This window comes from Callithrix jacchus, chromosome 16 (assembly GCF_049354715.1).
Source record: "Callithrix jacchus isolate 240 chromosome 16, calJac240_pri, whole genome shotgun sequence".
In the NCBI taxonomy this organism is placed as follows: Eukaryota; Metazoa; Chordata; class Mammalia; order Primates; family Cebidae; genus Callithrix; species Callithrix jacchus.
This window is the reverse complement of record NC_133517.1, coordinates 2,621,793-2,633,401: the sequence shown is the minus strand read 5'-3', so window position 1 is coordinate 2,633,401 and position 11,609 is coordinate 2,621,793. Positions and strand designations below refer to the sequence as shown.

Below are 11,609 nucleotides of genomic sequence, written 5' to 3'. Positions count from 1 at the left end.
GAACCCATTACCCTTAATTTACCAGAAACAAGGCTTAAATAATTGAAGTGATTTTCCCAAGATTGTTCAGCTAGTAGCAGTTGCAAAGCTATGATCCAAAGCAAAGTTTATGCAAATCTGTGTCCCAGCTATTCCCTGTACTTCTCTATTCTAAAAGGTAACCTTACTTCAAGTGACTTAATATTCTGTAACTATCAGATATTTGATTGATAAGGATTATGACCATATAGAATTTAGAAATTTTGAAATAAAGAGTACAGAGCAGCAAATATTATTCTGGTATTTTACTTTTCTTTTCTTTTTTTTTTTTTTTTTTTTTTGAGACAGAGTTTTGCTCTGTCCCCCAGGGACATTTTATAACAATGGTGACATTGTTATAAAATGTTCTGATCCCACCAGCAATGGTGTGATCTCACCTAACTGCAACCTCCACCTCCTGGGTTCAAGTGATTCTCTTGCTTCAGCCTCCCAAGTAGCTGGGATTACAGGTTCCTGCCACCATGCCCAGCCATTCTTTTCTTTGTATTTTTAGTACAGAAGGGGTTTCACCATGTTGGCCAGGCTCGGCTCAAACTCCTGACCTCAGGTGATCCACTTGCCTCAGCCTCCCAAAGTGCTGTTATGACAGGTGTGAGACACCATGCCTGCCCTTCACTTTCTTTCGCAAGGCTTTGGTGATTAGTTTTCAGGAAGTCCTTGAGAAATCAGAGTTTTCTGGAGACAAAATAGAAACACTGTAAATACATTTAATATAGTAACACTTGATAGTTCTGCTGGAAAACAAAAACACTTCTAAATGTGAAAAACAAGCTGTGGAATGCAGCTGTAAATTTCTTCATGACAGATTATAGGACCAGATGCTGTGAGAAAAGATGTGTGTGTGTGTGTGTGTGTGTGTGTGTGGTGTGTGTGTGCGTGTGCATGTGTGTGTGTGTGTGTGTGTGTATGTTCTGTTACTTGGAGAAAGATCAAATTTAAATGGAAAATGGAGGAGGACTTTTTATATTCTCCTCATTTGCACTCCAAGTTAGGAAGTGGCTGTATAAAGAAATGATCTCCAAGAACCTTTATGGGACTGACGTGGCTTGACCAAGATGATCGGAGTCATGGCTTAGGGTGTGAAAGCGGCCTCTAGTACTTGAAGAATAAGAGATTAAGCTTCTGTGTCACCTGGAGGAACCATCCTGACGAAGGGGACCTGAAGGGGTCAGTCCAGCAAGGTGGTTAAGCCCAAACCTTGAAGCCAGCAGCTGAGGCTCACATGCCAGCTCACTCCTCAATAGTTATGGGCAGTTGGACATGGTAGTCAGTTTCTTGAAGCTCTGTTTCCTCATCTCTATTCTAAGGAAACTCACACTAACCTCATAGGCTTATTGGAAGGCAAATACGAGATAATATTTGTAGTGTGCTCAGTCCATTGCCTGCTGTGCCATAAAAGCAATATAAGTGGAGGTAATAACAGCACAGTCATTGGGAGTCAGACTGCGGCTTGAGATAAGTTAGAACTTCCTAAAAAAAAAAGGTAACTTATTCAGGAAGTGCTGAAATTTCGCTGGGATTGTCTCCTGTTAAGGAAATTCGAAGAGAACATTTGAGATTGCAGATGGGCTTGCTGCATTTCAGTTCCCCTGACCCTCGTCTCCTTTGTCTCTCAGCTGGTGGCTCGCTTGGGCTGAGTCAGTGCTCCACTTTCAGACTAGATGGTGAAATGTGATGTGGGTGTTAGCTTCTCACCTGGCCCCGTGAGGCCAGAGGACAAGATCCAGAAGTGTAGGAGTTAGTCCTCTATGGAGTGAGTAACCTTTGAACAATGAGAAATGGAATACAGATGGGCCTCCAGATTGGGGCTTAGCCTGGGAGGGTTTTTAGCTTCACCCAGGAAGGAATTCAAGGACAAGCCCGTGGTGTTAGAGGGTACCTTTTATGGAAGCGGCAGTGTACTTGCAGAGCACGGCTCCCCCGCAGGCCGTGTGCCCAGAGCAGCAGCTCAGAGGCATTTCTGCAGGCATATTTATACCAACATTTAATGCTATGTAAACCAAGGGGAGAATTATGCAGAAATTTCTGGAAAAAGGGTGGTACTTTCTGGGTCATCAGGTCTTTGCTATGGAAAGGGGCAGTAACTTCTGGGTGTTGCCCTGGCAGTGGTAAACTGACATGGCACCCAGGTGTGTATGTTAAGAGTAGGTGATTGTGGAAGACAGTGTGGCGATTCCTCAAGGACCTAGAAATAGAAATTCCATTTGACCCAGCAATCCCATTACTGGGTATATATCCAAAGGATTATAAATTCCTCTATTATAAGGACACATGCACATGAATGTTCACTGCAGCACTGTTCACAATAGCAAAGACCTGGAACCACCCCAAATGCCCATCAATGATAGACTGGACAGGGAAAATGTGGCACATAGACACCATGGAATAATATGCAGCCATCAAAAATGAAGAGTTCGTGTCCTCTGTAGGGACATGGATGAACCTGGAAACCATCATTCTTAGCAAACTGACACAAGAACAGAAAATCAAACACCACATGTTCTCACTCATAGGCTGGTGTTGAACAATGAGAACACATGGACACAGGGAGGGGAGCATCACACACTGGGGTCTGTATGGGGGAACTAGGGGAGGGACAGCAGTGGGTGGGTAGTTTGGGAGAGATAGCATGGGGAGAAATGCCAGATATAGGTGACGGGGAGGAAGGCAGCAAATCATACTGCCATGTATGTACTTATGCAACAATCTTGCATGTTCTTCACATGTAACCCAAAACCTAAAATGCAATAAAAAAAATAAAAAATTAACCCCACCCCCTCACACAAAAGAGTAGGTGCTTTCACCTTTTCCCTTTTTTAACTAGTTCTCAATCTGCTCTAGTGTCTGAGCCCTGCCTCCAGAGTCAAGTTCCACCTCCCGCCTCAGAAGAAGCTGGGCAAATATACTTCTTCCTCCGTTCATTCTGCTGTAGGCTGCTCCGGAGTCCTGCCTGAAGATAGGTTGGTAAAGGCTGTCTGCAGTCTGCAGCTGACTGTGGAGGGTGGTACCACACCGGGCATTGTCTCATGATCCCTGCCTCGCTTTGTCTTTTTCCGCACCTCACCGTCTGGCTGTGCACCTCTCAGATAAGCTTTCTAAACTTAAGCCTTGAGTCTGGCTCATCTTCAAAAAATCAAATTAAAAAATTTAAAAAGGCTGGGCACAGCAGCTCACACTTGTAATCCTAGCATTTTGGGAGGCCAAGGCAAATAGATCACTTGAGGTCAGGAGTTCAAAACCAGCCTGGCCGACATGGTAAAGCTCCATCTCTACTAAAAAACACAAAAAATTAGCCAGGTGTGGTGGCATGTGCCTGTAATTCTAGCTATTTGGGAGGCTGAGGCAGGACAATTGCTTGAACCTGGGAGGTAGAGGTTGCAGTGAGCCGAGACTGCGCTGCTACACTCCAGACTGAGTGACAGACTGAGACTCCGTCTGAGAAAGAAATAAAAAAATAAAAATGAAGATAAAATAAAATAAAGTATCTGCACTGACACAGGTGTTTCTTTGAAGTCTGAGCTCTGCTTCTATTGGAAAGCTAACCTTTGACTTTCTTCTCCTCAGACAGGAGGCCAAATCAGCTGCGGTGGACGAGATTCCCGGGCTCACGTTCAGTTCACAACAAGGTGCCTGGGACTTCTTTACCTCTTTGAAATCAGTGAATCATGTTTGCATCATGTTAGGCATTTACATAATACCTTTGGGGCCAAGTGGCCTCTTCTTTCATACAAAGTGTGATATGTGACATTGCTATAGGCCTGTGATGTTACTTACACAGGCCAGGATGCTGGTTATTCTTGAAAAAATACTACATGGAGATTTTTGCTTTTTCTGCTACTTCGTTATACCCTGGTACACCGTGACTGCTCCCACTGGTGGTCAGGAAATAGTAAACGGTGTGCTGCTGAGTTGAAGGTGAGGCCGAGTCACCATTCTGTATATAGATTTGAAGCTTCAGTGGTAGGTGCTAAAATCCCAGTTTCTGTTTGTTTGTTTGTTTCATAGTTAGGAGTAATTGAGAGCCGAGAGTAGAGTTGTTCTTGCATTTTCTAAAATATGTGCCCTTTGTGACTTACTGTTGATTAATGTGTTACTCACTAGACTGTGACAGGTACCAGGGTTAAAATGATAAGCTGGATAAACATGGTCCATACTTTTGTGAAACTTACAGTCTGGTGGAGGAGATGATAAAACCCATAATGGCACAAACAAAATGACTAAAAATGGTGACACATGCAATGCAGGAAAAACCAAATCAGGGCACTGGGAAAGAGAAACAGAGAGAAACCTGCTGTGGAGGATGGCCAGGAAGTCCTCTCTGAGAACGCAACATATAAACCCGGTCTTGCAAGAGGCAAAGAAGCTGGAAGTGTGCAGAGTGGCCGTGGACTGCTGAAAGGGACCAAGGGACCCATCTGGAGCCTGAGGCAGATGGAGGGGCAGGAAGGAGGCCATCCAGGTGGGCATTGGCGCTGCGTTCTGTGAGTCAGGGTTTTAATTTACGGGCAACGAGAAGCTGCTTGAGGATTTGAAGGAGGGAAATGACATGACCCAGTTTAGGTACTAAGAATTTTACTCTGGTTTCTGTATGGGAAGTGATTTGAGTAGGGGAGAAACCTGTTAGTAAGTTGTTGACATGATCACAAACCCTATAGTGAGAAGAACCAGTGACCTACACCAGTGAATGGTAGCGGGAGAGAAAGCGGTAGGTGATTCCGTAAATGTTTTAAGGGCAAAATCGACAGAATTTACTGATTGATTGGACATAGTGGATAATAACAGGTGGGGATCAAGATAGATCACGAGACTTGGACCTGAGATGTTAGAAGGACAGTGGGAAAGATTGGGGAAGAGGGATATGCTTAGGGGAAAAAATGAATCATTCCAGTTTGAATGTTTACAGATATATTTAAATAGAAAAGGCAAGCAAGCAGTCAAACATATGAGTCTGGACTTCAGAGGAGTGTTCTGGGCTAAAATGATAAGTTTAAGAGGCATCTGATATAGTTGATATTAAAATGAGGTCATGAGGGTAGGCTCTACTCCAATAGGCTTGGTGCCCTTATAGGAGGAAGTCTGAGCACAGACACATGAAGGGGAGGCGATGCGAAGACCTGGGAGAAGACACCACCTACAAGCCGAGGGACGAAGCCTGCACAGGCTTAAGACATAAGGTAAGATGAAACCACCTTGGAGGAATGTGTAGAGAGGAAAGAGCACCAAGGGTCTATTCCTGGAGAAAGCTGTCAACGAAGATTAAGGAAGATCAACCAGGTAGGAGGAAAATAACAGAGGGTAGTGCCCAGGAGCTAAGGGAGGGAGTGTTTCTGGAATGGGACCAGGCAGCTGTGTTGGATGCCACTGAGAGATTGCCCAAGATGAGGGCAGAGACGTTCCCCCCGCACAGAGAGGCAGGGAAGCCAATGGGCTTGGCAAGGCTGGGTGGTGTGATCAAGGCTGGAGCTAGACGGGATTTCCTCAGGGGAAAGGTGAACCGAGGAGGCCAAGCCAGCACATGTGCAGACAGAAAACATTTCAGTGGCGTCTGGACAAAGGATCAAGAGATGGTTGCTGCAGTGGCGAGGAGAAATCTGGAAAACAGGAAGAGGCTGGTGATTCAAGAGACAGTAGACCGAAGGCGGCGCTGTCTAGGGGAGACAGGTAGACAGGTGCACCACACCGCAGATCATGAGATTGTCCCTTGATACTAGGACTGTGTCTGTTTGCTGGGGCTGTCGTAATCAGGTACCCAAACTGGGTACCATGGACAAAAGCACGAACTGTGTCACAGATCTGGAGGCCGAAGGTCCAAGATCAAGGTGTTGGTGGGGTTGGTTCTTTCTGAGGGCTGCGAGGGAAGCATCTGTACAGGCTTCGTCCCTCGGCTTGTAGGTGGTGTCTTCTCCCAGGTCTTCGCATCGCCTCCCCTTCATGTGTCTGTGCTCAGACTTCCTCCTATAAGGGCACCAAGCCTATTGGAGTAGAGCCTACCCTCATGACCTCATTTTAACGTCACCTCTTTAAACACCCTGTCTCCAAATACAGCCCCATTCCGAGGTACTAAGAGGTTAGAATTTCAACATAGGAATTTGGTAGTTGGGGGTGTTGGGGGTTGCGGGCTGGGACTTAACAGCCTGTAACAAGGAAAAATATTTCTTCTCCTATAGCTGAATGAGAAAGGGTTGGGGAAGGCAGGGCTAGGTGTTTAGATTGGTGGTGAAAGGTAGAAAGGTGCTTCATTTCATGGCTTCTAGAGTCTCAATGAGACAACTATGGGTGAGAGATTAGAAAAGAAAAAAGGCTGGAAACAGTTGCCTGGGGAAACGGGACCGTTATCTTACTAAAGAAACACTAGGATTCCTGGGTAGCAGTGAGGGCCCATTTCAGTTTTGAGGTCATGAATATAGAGTGAAACCATTCAGCTCAGTTTGTAATTTCCTGTAGCAACACACAGCTGCTCTGGAGGACAGAGAGAAGCAGATGGGATTGTACCAGGCAAGCGTCACTTACCACGAGGTTTTAAAATAGTGTGCAGTTTTGAGAGAGGTTTAAAATACCACCAGCATTTAGATAGAAGCCATCACTCTCTTCCTTTCTGCATGTCACATGTTCGGGTTCCAGAAAACCTGAACCTGGCAAGCAGGACCCTCTAGACCAGAGTCAGGGATGTCCACAGGAAGCCCTCAGAGAAGACAGAAGTTTGCCTGACCAGATTCCAGCCTGGTGAAGAACTATGATTCACGCACTTTCACATTTCCTCATGGCTGGGGAGCTAGGAAACGCTACCACTTTTTGTGTTCACAGCCGCAAGTGAACTTTTATTTATTCACTCAGCAAACAATGCTCTGTGTGCTCACTGTGTGCAGCCGCCATTCTCCTCAGTGTTAGTGAACAAGAAAACGTCTGCATATAAAGTTTGGTAGTGGAGGTGGAAAGGAATAGAAAATTAAGCAACGGTAATACTGTTTGGGAATAATGCTGTGAAGAAACAAAAGCATAGTAGAGATTTAGGAAAGGGAAAGGGTTTAGATAGAGGGATTGTATGAGCTCGGGAGAGGCTGCGTTTGGGCCGAGCATGAGGAAGCCAGAGATTGACACTTTAGATCTAGAATATTGCTCTTTGCAACAACTTTCTGCTGAATTGCAGATTAAATGATGATAAATCTACCTCATGAGGGATTCTACTTCCTAAGACAGGGTAGTTGTATACAAAGTTTGATTTACCATCGCTTTGATGGTCAACATGTAACAATGTACAAAAGTTCTATTAGCAAATTACTAGTGAGTCCAGGACTATTATTTCCCAGGAACCAAATGGTTCCACTATCAGTTGAAATCTTAGTGCATGACTAGGGCTCATAAAAAGTTAATAGAAACCTTGAAGCCACTTGGATTGTTGATTTTCACAGACATCCCAGAGACATCAAAATACTGCTCCTTCTACCGTTACAACTGCAAAATAGGATATGGTACGTGGTCGACTCTTGCAACAGAAGATATTTCCATAACACAGCATTATCACATGACCTTTTTCCAAATATAAATTCACTTCTCTGCCAGGTTTATGACATGATAGCTAAACAACTTTGGTATTAAAACCAGTGGAGACAGTTAGCAAGGGAAATAAGGAAGGCTCCCGTGCACATGACATATGGTGTAGATGTGTATATTCATGTCCAGGATTTCCGGACTTCCACATGTTCTAGAAATCTAGAAATTCACTTTCATTAAGGTAAGTAAGTTTCAAGTATGTTACTTCTTTTATAAAAGGCGTCCTTTTATAGGGCAGTACTTGGAATCCGGTTATTTGAAAATAGTTGAAAATATGGTGTTGATACAATCTCCATCATGAGCAACACCCACCAGAAATGGTGAGCCCTGGAGGTCTCTCAGAATCGCAGTGGACCCTCAGCCTCCTTTTTCCCCAGTAAATGACTGGGAAGAAAATCAGCTTCTCTGTCAGAGGTGACTTAGGGAGGTTGTAAGCTAATACCAGGCAAACAGTTGGTCTTTCAATCACTGGTGCAGTATGTTTTTCTCTACAGAAGGTGTAAGTTTTCCATGTCTTGCTCTCTTACTCCTAGTCAACAACTGAAACGTGGCAACCATTAGTGATGATTTGCCAAATAATAACATTGTTTAGGCCATTAGCTGTTATTTACCAAGGATGAATGGAGTCAGTTTTATTCAAAGTGTTTCAGACCAGAATCACTGAGAACAATGAAGCTGACGTTATCCATACGCTATCCCAGACTCCCTTATTCACCTTAAAGTCAATAATAGGATGATAGCAACATCCTGGAAGTCTGCTTTAAAAAAAAAAAAACAACTTTATTGTGATATAACTCATATGGTGCAAAATCTACTCTTTTAAGATGTACAGTTTAGTAGTTTTAAGTATATTCACAGATACAGTAGATTAACAGTATATTCGAATTTTAGACATTTTATAATAACTTAAAGGAAACTTTATGCCCATTTTCTCCTGCCAGCCTCTGGCAACCTTTCTGTCTATATGAATTTACCTATTCCTTATTAAATTATTTCCTCGTCTGTAATTACGTTTTCCTGATTGATGCTTTAGTCATTAAAAATATCCTTTACATCTAGAAAGAGCTTTTGTCTGAATATCATTTTGTCTCATGTTAATAGAACCACTCCATCTTCAGTTTGGTTACTCTTCTCTTACAAGACCTTTTTCCACATTTACTTTCAACCAATTTGTGTCTTTGACCCTCAAATGTATCTCTTGTAGATAGCATGTAGTTGGAGCATGTTTTTTTTTTCTTTTTTAAAGCCTAGTTTGCCAATCTCTCCCTTTTTATTATAGTGTTTAATAATTTACATTTAACATAATTAACAATGAGGTAAGATTTACTTCTAGCATTTGGCTATGTGATTTTCTTACGTGTTACATCCCATCAGTTTCTCTTTCTTGTTAGATAGACGTTTCCTGTTGTCTCATTTTACTATACTTCTTACTTCTTGATTGACTTCTCACTATTTTACTCAATATTTTACATTTTACCTCTTGTTTTTTTTTAACATATTTTTGGAGTGATTTTCTCAGTGGTGCCCTGGATATTACAACTAGCATCCTATTTTTAAAAAATCTTAATTTCAGTAGCATACAAAAACTTCACACAAAAATAACACTCTTTCCTCCCCCACCTCCTTTGTGCTGTGATTATCATTCGAATTACCTTATCCATGACAAACTCATCAATACATTTAAAAAATTATTGCTATATGCAATTATCTTTTAAATCAGATTGGAGAAGAAAAGGGTCATATGTGTACTGTCTTTTATGTTTGCTTATGTAGCTACCTGTATCAGCCCTTTTTATTTCTTCATGTGGATTTGAGTTACTGTCTAATGTCCTTCATGTTAGCATGAAGGGCTTCCTTTACTATTTCTCATACAGCAGGGCTGCTAGTGATACATTTTCATTTGTTGGTCTGGGAATATCTTCCTTTCTTCTACATTTTGAAGAATAGTCTTGCTGCATACAGAATTTTTGGTTGGCAGTTGTTCTCTTTCAGCAGTTTTACTTATGTCACCCACCGTCTTCTGGCTTTTATAGTTTTGGATGATAAATCAAATGTTGATCTCATTGAGAATCATTTGTATATAATGTATCATTTTCTCTTGCTGCTTTCCAGGTTCTGTTTTTGTCTTTGTCTTTTAACAGCTTGACTATGATGCAGTTTGACTATGATGTAAGTTTATTTAAATTTATCCTATTTGGAATTTGTAGTTTCTTAGTTGTCTAGATCAATTTTTACATGAATTTCTCTAAAATTTAATAATAGAATAATAAAATTTAATAATAAAATAATTTTCAGCTTTATTTCTCTAAATACTATTTTTGCCTCCCTTTTTTTCTTCCTCTCCTTCCTAAGGAACTCCAGTACATGTATGCTGGTATATTTGATGGCGTTACACAGGTTTCTGACTTTCTTTATTTTCTTTACCCTTATTCTTTGTCTTCCTCAGTTTGAATAATCTCCTTTGATTGTCTTCAACTTTTCTGAGTCTTTCTTATGCCATTCAGGTCTGCTGTTGAGTCTTTTGTGTGATTTTTTTCTTTCAGTTACTATACTTCTCAACTCCAGAATTTCTATTTGGTTCATTTCTACAATTTCTCTCTGTTTATTGATATTTCTCATCTGGTAAGGCAACATTGTCATACATTATTTCTTGAGGAATTGTATTCTATAGGTTTTTGACATATTTATAATAGCAGATTTAAAGTCTTTTAGCAGTAAAATGCTCTATCAGTACTATATTAGCAATAAAGTACAACATCTGAGCTTCCTTAGGAACCGTTTCTGTTAACTACATTTTTCCCTATGCAGAGGCTGTACTTTGCTGTTTATTTGCATGTCTCATAACAATTTTGGTTGAAAAGTGAACATGTAAAATATTATAGTGCAGAAAAAGAGGGCATGACCACAAAAAGAACAAATTCCAGAAATATAAGAGTAACAAATAGAGTAGATATTAATTCAACTATATCAATCAATTTAAATGTGAATGGTCTAAATATGCCAGCTAAGAAATAGAGACAGACGGAATGTGTTAAAAAAAAATCCCTCAATTATATGTTGCTTACATGAAATCCACTTTGTGATGACACAGATATGTTAAAAGGATGAAGAAAAATATATCATGCAAACACTAAACAAAAGAGAGCTGGGGTAGATATTTATCCAGAATAAAGAGCATAATTACATAATGGTAAAGGAATCAATTATCCAAGAAGATATAACATCTTTAATGTGTATGCACCTAAGAACAAACTGTCAAGTTATATGGGACTGAAACTAATAGAAAAAATAGACAAATCTCTGATTATATTTGAAGACTTTCTATCTGTCAGTTACAATCTCTCTATTATAACGGACAGATTAAGCAGGCAGAAATTCAGCAAGGATCTAGTTCAACTGAAGACATCTGTCAATAAACGGGATCAAACTGACACATCATTCAGCAACAGCAGAATGTACATTTGATTCATTTCTACAATTTCTCTCTGTTTTCAGTCTCACATGGACACTTACCATGACCATGGTGATGATCAATCATATTCTGAGTCATAAAACACCTTAAGAAATTTCAGCAAATACAAATCACACAACATATTCTTACACCATAATAGAATTGAACTAGAAGTCAACAATAGAAATATAACCGAAAAATTCTAAGTATTTGGAGACCAAACAATGCAATTCTAAGTAACACATAGGTCAAAGGAAGAGTCACAAGAGAAATTAAAATGTATTTCGAACTAAATAAAATAATAATTCAACTTAATAAAACCTGAGGAATGTAGTAAACACAATGTTTATAGGAAAATTTACAGCAATCAATACATATGGTAAAAAAGAAGAAGATCAAAATTCAATAATCTAAGCTCTCATCTTAGGAAACTGGAGAAATAAGAATATACACCTAAAGCAAGCAGAAGAAAAGAAATAAAATTAGACCAAAAATTAATAAAATTGAAAGCAGAAAATCAACAAAACCAAAAGCTGTTTCTCTGAGAAGATCAATTAAATTGATGAAA

General features: G+C 40.6%; 1 long non-coding RNA gene across 2 annotated transcripts in view; it reads left to right on the top strand.

Moving 5' to 3' along the window:
* The first annotated feature begins 332 nt into the window (after positions 1-332).
* Positions 333-11,609, top strand: part of LOC108588615 (uncharacterized) — a 79,683-nt gene continuing 68,406 nt past the window's right edge. For both annotated transcript variants that reach the window (XR_004735214.3, XR_013527826.1), the window contains exons 1-3: positions 333-2,999; positions 3,604-4,498; positions 5,108-7,771. This is a non-coding gene — a long non-coding RNA (uncharacterized LOC108588615). The remainder of the gene's footprint in view (positions 3,000-3,603; positions 4,499-5,107; positions 7,772-11,609) is intronic.